At 46.2% G+C, this 12,216-nt stretch overlaps 1 protein-coding gene across 19 annotated transcripts in view; it reads left to right on the top strand.

Moving 5' to 3' along the window:
* RBFOX2 (RNA binding fox-1 homolog 2) overlaps positions 1-12,216 on the top strand; it is a 285,934-nt gene that overhangs the window by 25,413 nt on the left and 248,305 nt on the right. Inside the window, exon 1 of one of the 19 annotated variants that reach the window (XM_053226739.1) lies at positions 219-1,540. The exons of the other annotated variants lie outside the window; for them this stretch is intronic. The gene's annotated coding sequence lies outside the window, so the exon portion shown is untranslated. Of the gene's footprint in view, positions 1-218; positions 1,541-12,216 lie in introns of those variants that run through there. 19 annotated transcript variants of the gene reach the window in all.

Raw genomic sequence — 12,216 nt, 5'->3', positions numbered from 1 at the left:
AATGTGTAGTTAACGAAAATTCTTACGTGACCAGACCCTCTAAAGTCTAATGTTCAGTTATTTCCATTGCTTATTAAAAAAATTTTTTTAAGTATTTATTTATTTTTGAAACAGAGAGAGCACAAGTGGGGGTGGGGCAGAGAGAGAGGGAGACACAGAATCTGAAGCAGGCTCTGAACTGTCAGCACAGATCCTGACGTGGGGCTCGAACCTGCGAACCATGAGATCATGACCTGAGCCAAAGACAGATGCTCAACCGACTGAGCCACCCAGGTACCCCATCCATTGCTTATTTTTTAAAAGTCAATTTGTATATTGTCCTTAGACCCCAATTTATGATTCTTTCTTGTTGCCTGGTTTGGGGGGGAAAAAAACCTTAAAGAAAATTGTATGCTTACCACCTTGGCCATATGTGAATTGAATACACTCTGACCTTTTAGCTGGTGGTAATTTCCTCTCACAAACTCTTTGTTGCCTTTTTAACCTCACGGACCCCCTGCCCCTCCGAATGGGCCTGGGACATTATTATCTGATGGCTTCCCCAAGTTGCCCTTCAAAACAGACGGCCGGACTTCTTGAAATCCTTGCTGGTTATCATGGCAGCGGCTGCCACTGTGGGCTGATTGGAAAGGAAGTCATTGCGGTTGTCAGAAACACGGTCTGGAGGAGACGGGGCTGAAAGTGCAAGTACGTGGCTTTGGCTTAATGGCTCCAAGACTGGCTGTTGTGAGCAGTTGCCGGGGCCTCGGATGTCCTCTTGTCCTAAGACTTGATAAAAACTTTCTCCTCCACTTCTGGAGGATGGCTTCCTTTGGAGAGACTCAACCTTTGCTGCTTCCTCATCGTGCGCATTTTAGATGCAGTCCCTCGTCTCATCCCTGCCCTCCTTTTACCTAAAGTAAAACCTAACCGAGAGGTGGTGTTTGAGGTTTCACTCTGCGTGCGGCAGTGTGGGCAGGAAGAGGAAGGTCCAGGGGGTGACCTGCGAAGGCCTTTGATTTGGTTGGGTCGATGGTGTATAAACTGAGTTAAGTAACAGTCTAAGTTGATGAGGTAAAACATAGTAAAGGGTCATAAACCTTGCTAATTCGCTGGTGAGAAAGATCGTATTTAGTACAGGAGTGCCCACAGTTGTTTTGCTGGGTTTGCTGGGCACTTGGAAAGGTGAGACATAAAAGGCAAAAAAATAAAAGGGATCCAGAATGTAAGCTCTGGCGATTGAAAAAGTTTTTATGTGTGACTTTTACAAGTTGTCATTAATTATTGTAATCATAAGCCTGGGAGGCTAAGGGAAACTTTCCTCCAGCCGTGGAAGCTGACTCAGACTTTCCTCTGGGCTCCCTCCCCATCTCAGGATCTCCTGCCTCTGGCTTTGGAAATAAGTTGCAGGAGGTCCTGTGTGTGATGTAACATAGCAAATACTTAAATTCCGTGTCAGAAATAACTCAAGTTCTGCATTGGAAAACAGCACTGGAGAGAAGGGAGTGAATGGAGAGATGTTGAATCTTGGTCTCTCGTGGAACAGCGTCACTGATGGCAGGTGGGCAACAGGGGGAGCTGAGGGGAGTTTTCATTGGCTTCTAAAAATCTCTCTAGACTTCTCCTGAAGGTAGCAGTGCTTCTTTTCCCCTGGGTTGCGGTGGCTGGTGAATTTGAGGAGTAGGGACTGCTTCTACCACGTGAGTGTCGGAAATGACCGAGGAACCCACACCTGCCCCCCCGCCCGAGCGCGTGTGGCTAGAAGCCACGTAAGCTGTGGGCACAGGGCTTTTGAAGGATGGCTGTGTGGGTGTGGCAGGGCGTGCATACTGGCTCTCCACATCTCCTGTGACCAGAGCCCGTTGACGTTGGTTTATGTCAGAGGCCAGTAAGCCCCCGTTCTTCCCTAAGGTGTCGCACTGTGCGGAGTCCTCGTGTAGGAAGGTTACCTGCTGTCACGCTGCTCATTTTAGGACACTCAGCTGGACCAGGCGTCAGCCACCTTTTTCCTTCAGGACCTCAAGGCTGATGTGTGAAGACGGACACAGTTTCGGCCAGTAGGAAAGTGGAGTAGGAATCTGCAGGCTGGTCGCCTTCTGATCATGCCGAGAAACACCCTTCTGGCCTGTCGTCCTGTTTCCTTAAGAGACAGTGTTACGGCGTCATCGTCGTCGTCGTCATCATCATCATCATGCGTGGAATGGGAGTGGAGCTCCTCTTGCCCTGGGACTATGTCTGTGCTACATTTCAGCAGCCTCCTGTTTCCTGGTGATTTTTTTTTTTTTGAAGAGTTCTGTTCAAGTCAGAGGTGTCTGCCTTTCCAGCTACTCTTTAATAGTTTCTTCCTTACCGGGGTGGGGGGGGGGGTTCCCGTTAGCCCACGCCGCGGGAGACACACGGTGGGAGAGGGATCCCACCCCGGGTAATCATCTCCGGGGGGCTTCAGTGGTGAGCCCGTGGTTGCTGCCTTCACTGGGAGAAGAACTTTTAAGTAAGAAGGAGAAGAAACTTCTTGTTCGGGCGGCAAAATGAAAACCAGCTTTTCTGAGGCCAGATTGGGATCGTGTGTGATCAACTATGAATTCATCCTCTTTTTCCTCCCCTCCCCGCCCCCCTGTTTGCAGTTGATCTCACGACAGCTGTTTCCAGCTGTCCTCTGGATTTTGCCCAGGCCCCTTGGGATGGATGGCTGCATGACTCACACAACTGGCTTGTTTCCACAGCGGTTCAAATCTAGCTTCTCAAGAAGTAGGAGCGAGAGGAGAGAGAGGGGGACTCTGGTGGCCCCAGAGTAGATGTTCCTGTGGAGATTACGGTCGGCTGACCGCTCTGGTTTCGATTGGTCCCCCTTCACGGCAGCCAGCTGAGAAGAGGACATTGCTGGGGGAGGGGAGGCCAGTGTGTTAGCTGGAGAAGTGGTTTTGGAGAAAGCCAGATGTTCTTGTTTTGTTTTGTTTTAATTTTTTTCCTTTTTTTTATTAATTTTTTTTTTTTTTAAATTTACATCCAAATTAGTTAGCATCTAGTGCAACAGTGATTTCAGGAGTCGATTCCTTAGTGCCCCTTCCCCATTAGCCCCTCCCCCCTCCCAGCACCCCTGCGGTAACCCTGTGTTTGTTCTCCGTATTTAAGAGTCTCTTCTGTGTTGTCCCCCTCCCTGTTTTTATGTTATTTTTGTTTCCCTTCCCTTAACGTTCATCTGTTTTGTCTCTTAAAGTCCTCATAGGAGTGAAGTCATACGGTATTTGTCTTTCTCTGACTAATTTCACTTAGTATAATACCCTCCAGTCCCATCCACGTAGTTGCAAATGGCAAGATTTCATTCTTTCGGATTGCCGAGTAATACCCCATTGTCTCTATATACCACATGTTCTTTATCCATTCATCCATCCATGGACGTTTGAAGCCAAATGTTCTTTTACTTTTTTTTCTTTTTCCCCCTCCAGATCTGCTTCAGAGCAAACTACAACTTTCCTTTTCAGTGGGACGTAGGGCTGTGTGTGAGATGGGTGGCTGAGTGAGAGGTGAGGGAAGTGTCGGTTAAAAATGCAGGTGATGCTAGGGGTGCCTGGGTGGCTCAGTCGGTTAAGCGTCTTGGGTCATGATCTCACGGTTTGTGAGTTCGAGCCCCTCGTTGGGCTCTGTGCTGACAGCTCAGAGCCTGGAGCCTGTTCGGATTCTGGGTCTTCATCTGTCTCTGCCCCTCCCCTGCTTGCTCGTGTGTGCTCTCTCTCTCTCTCTCTCTCAAAAGTAAATAAACATTAAAAAAAATTAAAAAAAAAATTCAGGTGATGCTCTCCCTACTCCAGCTGATTCTTGGTAGGAGGGTGTGTTCCTTTCTCTTCAAGGCGGTCCCTCCCTTTCCCAACAGTAAGCACTGCCCTTGCCCCGCCTCCTTCCTTCCATGAAGGCCACTCCTTCCCAGCGTGGGAACCTATACAGTGATACAGCTCGGTAAAGAAAATTTTAAAAATTCTTTAGGTATTTGAAAAATTCTTCACTTTGATCTCTTTGAGCTCTACACTCACATTTCTTAAAAAATTTTTTTTTTTTAATGTTTTTATTTATTTTTGTGACAGAGAGAGACAGCACATGAGCAGGGGAGGGCCAGAGAGAGAGGAAGACACAGAATCGGAAGCAGGCTCCAGGCTCTGAGCTGTCAGCACAGAGCCCGATGCGGGGCTCGAACCCACAGACTGTGAGATCATGACCTGAGCCGAAGTCGGATGCTCAACCGACGAGCCACCCAGGCGCCCCTACACTCACATTTCTTAAAGGGTAGCAAGCTGCAGAAAAAAATTCTTTAGACCTGCTCTGATACAGGAGCCATTAGCCACTTGTGGCTGTCGTGGTCTTGAAGCATGGCTCGTCCAAACTGAGATGCTCTGTGAGTGTAAAACACACGCTAGATTTTATTTGCTTATTGTTTATGTATTTGTGTATTTATTTATTAAAGTTTATTTATTTATTTTGAGAGAGACAGAAGCATTGCAAGCGGGGAAGGGGCACAGAGAGGGAGAGAGAGAATCCCAAGCAGGCACCTGACGCGAGACTCGAACTCACGAAACCGTGAGATCATGCCTGAACCGAAGGCAAGAGTCGGACGCTTAACCAACGGAGCCGCCCAGGCACCCCCTCAAATACCCACTAGATTTTAAAGACCAGTGCAAAAAAATTTCATTGAAGATTTACAAATCATTGACTATTGTTGAAATATTGACATGTTGAAACGCTAATATTTTGGATGTGTTGGATCCCTAAATTATATTAAAATTTACCTTACCTGGTTTCTTTTTTAAATGCTGTTAACTAGAAAATTTCAAATTAAATAAATGGCCCATATTTCTTGCTGTCATTATATTTCTGCTCTAAACAGAAGTTACTGCACAACTGGTGTGCTCCTCTCTGGTAGTGTCCGTTTTCTAGAAGCCAAGTGATAGTTTGGGACTCACAAGCCGATGTGCTGCAACATGCCCTCTGTAATAGTTGTCTTTTGCCCCAGAACATATTACCCCTACACTTACTGACTTGAAACAACACACCTTTATTATGTCACAGTTTCTGTGGGTCGTAAATCTGAGAGCAACTTAGCTGTGCGGTTCAGGCTTAGGATCCCTCATGAAGTTTCGGTCAGGCAGTTGCTGGTGTCGCACTCATCTGAAGTCTGAACCGGGGCCGGAGGATTCCAAGATGGTTCGTTTCACGGCTCTTGGCATGTTGTCAGTTCCCCGCTGGCTTTAGTTCCTTCCAACATGGACTTCTCCTTAGGCTTCTTGAGTGTCTTCCCTACCTTATGTTGACTTCCCCCTAGAGTGAGTGATCAAGTGAGAGATCGAGTAAGGGAGAGAGCAGGTGAAGGGGGGAGTTGCAGTGCTTTTAATGACCTAGTGCCTGCAGGATACGTTATCATTTCTGCTTTATTTTGTTAGAAGCAAGTGTCTGAGTCTAATTCCTCCTCTCAAGGAGAGGAAAATTAGGCTCCAGTTTTTTAATTTATTTTTATTTTTATTTTATTTTATTTTTTTTTAGGCTTCACTTCTTGAAGGGAGTAGTATATAGTATATAGGAATTTGTGGACATATTTTGAAACTGCTACACTTTCTGTTTGTCTGCTGTTTTCCCCTGTTAGTGTACCTGGATTTCACTGACCGCCTCTGAAAATGGTCAGAGTTCAGTGGCTGAAGTCCATTTTACCCTCACCTGCTACCTCAGCAGTGTTGCTCGGAACAGTTTTACCCATTTTGAGACTGCCAACTCTGACCTGTAATCAAAATTGTCTTTTTTTGGTCGGGCAACGGGGAGGCCAGGATGAATTCAGCTTTGCGTGAGCCTTGAATACTGGTGTGTGCCTCAGTTGATTTTTAGTAGCAGAATAAGGCTGGATATTCCATGGTAAATGTGTTGTTATTATGTGGATATTATATTTCTCTTAATTAAGATTCAGAGCACTCAGGAACCATTCTGTATCTCATTCTGCCTCTGGGAGGTTTGAAAGTAAAGCAGGGCCTCATTCTGTTTTCTGCTCCAAGTAGGGACACGGAGGTGAGTTCACTGGTGCAGGAGGCTGAGTGAAGGTGTTGTGAGGGGTGGATAGGTATGTTTGGCAGGGACATAAATGGTACGCTCCGGTAGCTTAAACCGGAACGTGGGAGCAAAGGTACTGTTAAATAAGAGTGTGTAAATAACACGCTGCCGAGTTTCCCAAGATGGACTCATCCATGCCTCCCCTCCCTATAGCTGTTTTAGTTTTGGCTCAGCCTCATACTTCCGGAGTGTAGACTGACACAGGAGGCAAGACCTACAGGGTAAGTGGCCCAGTGGACGTAATAAGGGAGGGTCAGTTTTTGGCCTCCATCAAAATGGGGCTTTAGTACAAGGAAACGAGGTATGTATGGGAAAGTGGTTGGGTCAGAATAGGGCTCAAGATTCAGGACAGCAGGGATTCATTTAAAACCACTTGACTTCAGTTTTTTTCTGATGGCTTGGTATGATTTACTCAGGTACTTCCTAGGGAATCCAGCGTGATCTTTCCCATTTGAGAAGTCTGAAGGCGTAGATGAATGGGTTGTATTAGAAAGTTTGTTGCCTTGGACAGAAAATCAAAAATCTGTGGAGTCTGGCTGTCTTCTCAATCCTTGTTATCATTATCATAATCTTGGTACTTAAGTTTAATTTTGAATAGTTGCTTTCCTTTGTGTGTGTGTGTGGGGGGGGCGGTTTATCTCTTGTCTCTGTAACCAGACTTCGTTTTCTTCGCTTTCATACTTTTTATTTCTTTGTGTTCTAATAATAACTTCTGCGTTGTATATTCAAGAGGATATGAACTCAGGCATGGTGGCGGGACCCACTGGGGCTGGGGGAGGCGTAGAGCGCAGTGGTTGAGAGTTCGGGGTTTAGAGTCCTACCGGCTCTGCTGCTTAGTACATTGATAACCTCGGACAAGTTTTCTTAATTTCTCTGAGGCTAAGTTCCTTCATCTGTAAAATGTTAATGATAGTTTTTGCCTCATAGACTTGTGAAAACTAATGAGATATTACAAGTAAGCACTTAGCACAGGAGCAGCTACATAAGTTAGATTTGTAAAAGTGTAATTGTCTAGCTTATTAATGCTTTTTATTAGAGGCATCCAAGTTCTTGAATCTTGAGCCTCTCATTACTTATTTGACGTTATTTATTGGTTCATCAGTCACTGATACCAGAAGCCTAAACCGGGTGTGTGTTCTGGTCAGCGTGAATGGGTCCACATCCTGACTGACTCTGCTCAGAGTGTTCTTGTCTGCCGGGCAAAATAGGTGTTCTGGGCCGGGGCTTTTTCCTTGCAGGGCCCAAGGGCGCCCCCTCTCTCGAGAGACCAGAGGCTGCCGTTGTTTTCTGTACGATAGAGCCTGATTTGGCCTGCAGTTAAGGCTCTCCAGAAGGTCACTTAAACCCGGCTGATGTGAACTCCTCGCAAAAGGCCCAAGTCCTTCTGCAGCCGTCCAGTTTTCTATTAAGAAACTACTGGGACTGTTTTTTTTTTTTTTTTTTAAAGAAACTGCAGCAGGCAAACCAATCATTCCTTTCAACTGTGCACTCCTTGGTCAGCATCCAGGATGTAAGCAGCTCTGGCCATCTGTATATTCCTGTGACCTCGGCCTGACTGTGATTTTTCTCTCCTGACCTGACCTTCCGGCGGCTCCTCCCCTCATAGACTGCCCTGTTTTTCCTGTTGCATTCGTAAACAGTCCTCCCCATCCTCAGCCTTTTCACGGACTCATATCTACTCTTTCCTCTTAACTAAATCCCATTTCTTTCCGAGAACATCACATCCCCCTCCTACTGGGTGTTTTTTGTTCTTCTGCTTTAGGGAGGTGGGTATCCTGGCGTCTCTCCTCTCCAGGATTCCTGTCTAATCTTCTTCCCTTGGGCGAAATTGAAATTCCCTGCTCCTTTAAAGCTCCTGTAATCTGGCTCATCTACTCACTTCCCTTACTCAGTGCTGTCATTTATCCATTGCCTTGCCTCTCTTCCTCATTAAAAAAACCAAAAAAACCCCAAACTACCTAATGTTGGCACCGGTTATTGGGCTTTCTCTCGACCTTTATTGTCACGAGGGATAGGAGACCCAGTGTGTGTGCGGATGACTGATCCGGCGCCTGCCTCTGAGTTCTTTGACTGAGGGGCTTCCCTGACTGGAACCGCACCCTGACTGGAACCGCCTGCTCTGAGGACCCGCCCTCCGTCTTGTCCATCTGGAACTGCTTCATTTCTGAAAATTGAAAGATGGACATCTCATCTCCTCGTTAACACCCTTCCATCTTCCAGTTCTCTTGTTCATGTTCATCAGCTACCTCTGCGTCTCATCTCCAGCGTCATTGAGAAGTCCATACACTGGCCCTCTCTGCGCTCTCTCCCTTCCTGTGAATCCCCCCCCCCCCCCCGACTTTGCTCCCCCCCTCCCTCGTTTAGATTTCTCGGCCTTTTGCTTAAACCACGCTTTGGCCGGTAGTCTCTCTTTATGTTCATTTTGTTTGACCTACTAGCAAAACCCAGGCCTAGATGGATGCGACTGTCTGTCTTTGTGGTTTTCAGCGATTCCTGGATCCTTGACTCCTGCTGGCAGGCTTTGTGTTTTTGAGTGACCTCTCCTGGGGATTTGCCTCCAGAGCTGTCTCATACGCTCCTCATGGTCCTCCATTCACTTTCCCTTCACTTAAGCAAGAATTTTTGTCTCTCTCTCTCTCTTTTTTTAAAAGTAGTCTTCATGCCCAGTGCAGAGCCCAACATGGGGCTTGAAATCAGTACCCTGAGATCAGGACCTGAGCTGAAGGATACCTGGGTGGCTCGGTTGAGTGTCCAACTCTTGATTTCGGCTCTGGTAGTGATCCCAGGGTTGTGGGATCGAGCCCCGTGTTGGGCTCTGTGCTCAGCTTGGAGCCTGCTTAAGATTCTCTGTCTCCCTCTACCCCTCCTCCCAGCTCGAGTGCACTCTCTCTCTCTCAAAAAAAAGACGAGACTTGAGATCAAGAGTTGGATGCCTCTTAATTTATAGATGAAATAGAAGATATCAAATTGAAACTCTTAATTTCCTGCCATCAAACCTACAAACTGTGTCTGTTACAGTGAAAGATGTATTGTTGTTCTTCCTTTGGTGAATCCTGCTTGGATCTTTTTCCTGCATTTTTGTTTTTTATTTTTTATTAAATGAAAAAAAAATTTTTTTAAGTTTATTTATTTTTGACACAGAGAGCAGGTGTGAGCTAGGGAGGGGCAGAGAGAGAGGGAGACACAGAATCCGAAGCAGGCTCCAGGCTCTGAGCCGTCAGCACAGAGCCTGACGTGGGGCTTGAACTCATGAACCGTGAGATCACCACCTGGGCCGACGTCGGCTGCTTAACCGACTGAGCCACCCAGGCGCCCCTAAAATTTTTTTTAACGTTTTACTTTATTTTTTTGAGAGACAGAGAAAGAAGACAAACACGGGAGGGGCAGAGAGAGAGGGAGACACAGAACCCAAAGCAGGTTCCAGACTCTGAGCTGTCAGCACAGAGCCCGATATGGCGCTTGGACCCATGAACATGAGATCATGACCTGAGGTGAAGTCGGTCGCTCAACCGTCTGAGCCACCCAGGTGCCCCTTTCCTGGATTTTTAAATCTACCTTTTTGTATCTCTTCTTACCAACATTCTATATGCCTCTCTCATTAAATAAAGTCTGGCATATGCAGTCCTCTGGTCTCCTCCGTCCTCCGGCTGCTCTTTACTCTTCTCCCTTCTACAAACTACAAAACCAGCTTCTTGACATAATTGTCTTTATCCTTTGAACACATTGAAGTCTGGTTTCTTCTTCGACTACAGCGTTTAAACTCCGTTCCTCCGACGTCACCAATAACAACCCCTGTGGCTGAACCCAGTGAATGTCCTTTCTGTCTTCCCTGTCCTTGAAATGCCCCTCTTCCCCTGGCTTCCTCTGGCACCATCCTTTTTAACACGTTTCCCTCCCCCGCCACAGCCTTTGCCATGACCCTTCCTCAGCCCCCACTTACAGGTTGCTGTCACTCAGCATTCTGCTCTAGGCCTTTTCCTCTGTGACATGTGCTCTCCTTGGGTGAGCTCATCCACAGCGAAGGCTTTATTCATCATCTAGATGCTGACAACTTCCAAATTGCTATCTGTAGCCTAGATCTGCCTCCTGCACTTCCGATGGCAGTTTCCACCTGCTCGTGTGCCCTGTAGGTACTGCAAAGCCAGCATGTCTGTAACTCATCCCTCCCTGCCTGCCCTTTCTCCAGAACTCCACTCTTGTGTAGCTCTGTGGCCAGTGCCACTGCTTACCCAGGGGTCTTTTTGCCTTCACTTTTGTCCCTTCCAGCCCGTGTCACTGCATCTCAGTGGCCTTTCTTAGAAATGATTCATCTGAGACACCTCTCATTATATCAGTGCCCTTCAAGTGACTTCGGTGATCTGGCTCCTAGCTCATCTCCTAGACCCTTGACCCACTCATGCATGGACTGTACAGCTCTACTTGAAGTTACTTCTACATTTTTTGTTGAATGGTTACTTATTTTTGAGAGATAGAGACAGAGACAGGGAGAGAGGGAGACAGAGGATCCGAGGCTGGCTCCGCACTGACAGCGGAGAGCCTGATGCAGGGCTTGAACTCGTGAACCGTGAGATTCTGATCTGAGCCGAAGTCAGACGCTTAACTGACTAAGCCACCCAGGCTCCCCTGCTTGAAGTTACTGGTATAATACTTCTCTTTCCACCTTTTACACACTAACCCTCATCTTAAAGTTCGTGCTTTGGGAACCTTTCGCTGAGTATCTCCAGTGGGGTAACTTCCCTGACTGCTGTTATAATTCCTTGTACTTTTGCCTTCCTGGCATTTATCTCACGGTATATGTAAGTGTCTACTTTGACCTCCTCCCAAACTGTAAGTTCCTTGAGGGTAGGGACTATGCTTTGATCCCTTTTTTTTTTTTTTTAAATCCCATATGTAGCACAGTGACTGATATATAGTAGGCCCAATATTTATTGGATAGTTAATGGTTGGATAGATTATAGGATTTTAGAACTGCAAGAATCTTATCTGTATAGAATACTTGTCCCAGATTTTCAGGGTAGATGATCACTGAGTGGCATTTGGTTCTTTTGCTAGAGATAATAATTTCAAACAAAGTCACATTCTAAGGTCAAAACTTCCTTTGAATATATTACTTGATCTCACTAGTTAAGTACCTTACCCCTAGCTGGTTTATTTCAAAAGAGGTAGACAGGGGCTCCTGGGTGGTTTAGTCAGGTGTCCGACTTTGGCTCAGATCATGATCTCACCGTTTGTGAGTTTGAGCCCTGCATCAAGCTCTCTGTTGTCACTGTGAAGCCCGCCTTGGATCCTTTGTCCCCCACCTCCCTCTGCTTCCCTCCTGCTTGATGCTTTCTCTCTCTCTCTCTCTCTCTCTCTCTCTCTCTCTCTCTCTCTCTCTCTCTCTCAAAAATAAACACTAAAACACACACACACACACACACACACACACACACACACACACACACACCAGGTAGATCCACATTTCTCAGTCCTAGCTGCCCATTAACATCATCTGGGGAGCTTTAACAACAAAAAAAGAAAAATCCTCATTACTCCACACTCACCAAATAAGAGAAGAAATTTTATGCTTATTCTGGGAGGATTGTCATCCATTTGTAACTTGTTAAAGTTGATCAACAGCAGTCTTATTTGTTCTGTGGCTAAAGAAATGGCAGGTAAGACTTTGTAACATCTAATTTCCAGAAGCTCCTGGCATTAAGCATTTGGAAATTAGAGGCCCCTTTCTGTCTGTGACCCTTGGAAGCTTGCCTTGTGAACTCTTGAATTGTGTTCTGTAACATAGAATGTGGGCAGAAAGTCTCCATCTGATGCAGTCACTGTTTTCAGGAGGGTCTCTGGTTGGAGTCAGTGCTGTTGCATCACACGCTCTGTGATGGGATGATAGATTAATTGCCTAGGGGTTGACCTGAAGCAGTTAGGAAAAGTTGGTTATCAGCACCAGAAGGAGCAGTTTAATTACCTCATTAAATGCCGTTTCTTTGCTTTTAGGGCTGAAGCATCTCTTCAGCAGCCATTTGAATTTTGTAGACGTTGCTTTTGGTAACTTTGAGGAATCAGGTTAATTTTTAAAATGATTTTTTTTTAAGTTTATTTTTGAGAGAGACAGAGAGTGAGCGAGGGAGATGCAGAGAGAGAGAGAGACACGTGGACAGA

This window comes from Acinonyx jubatus, chromosome B4, assembly GCF_027475565.1.
Source record: "Acinonyx jubatus isolate Ajub_Pintada_27869175 chromosome B4, VMU_Ajub_asm_v1.0, whole genome shotgun sequence".
NCBI lineage: Eukaryota > Metazoa > Chordata > Mammalia > Carnivora > Felidae > Acinonyx > Acinonyx jubatus.
The sequence above is the reverse complement of the archived record's forward strand: the minus strand, read 5'-3'. Positions and strand labels throughout refer to the sequence as shown.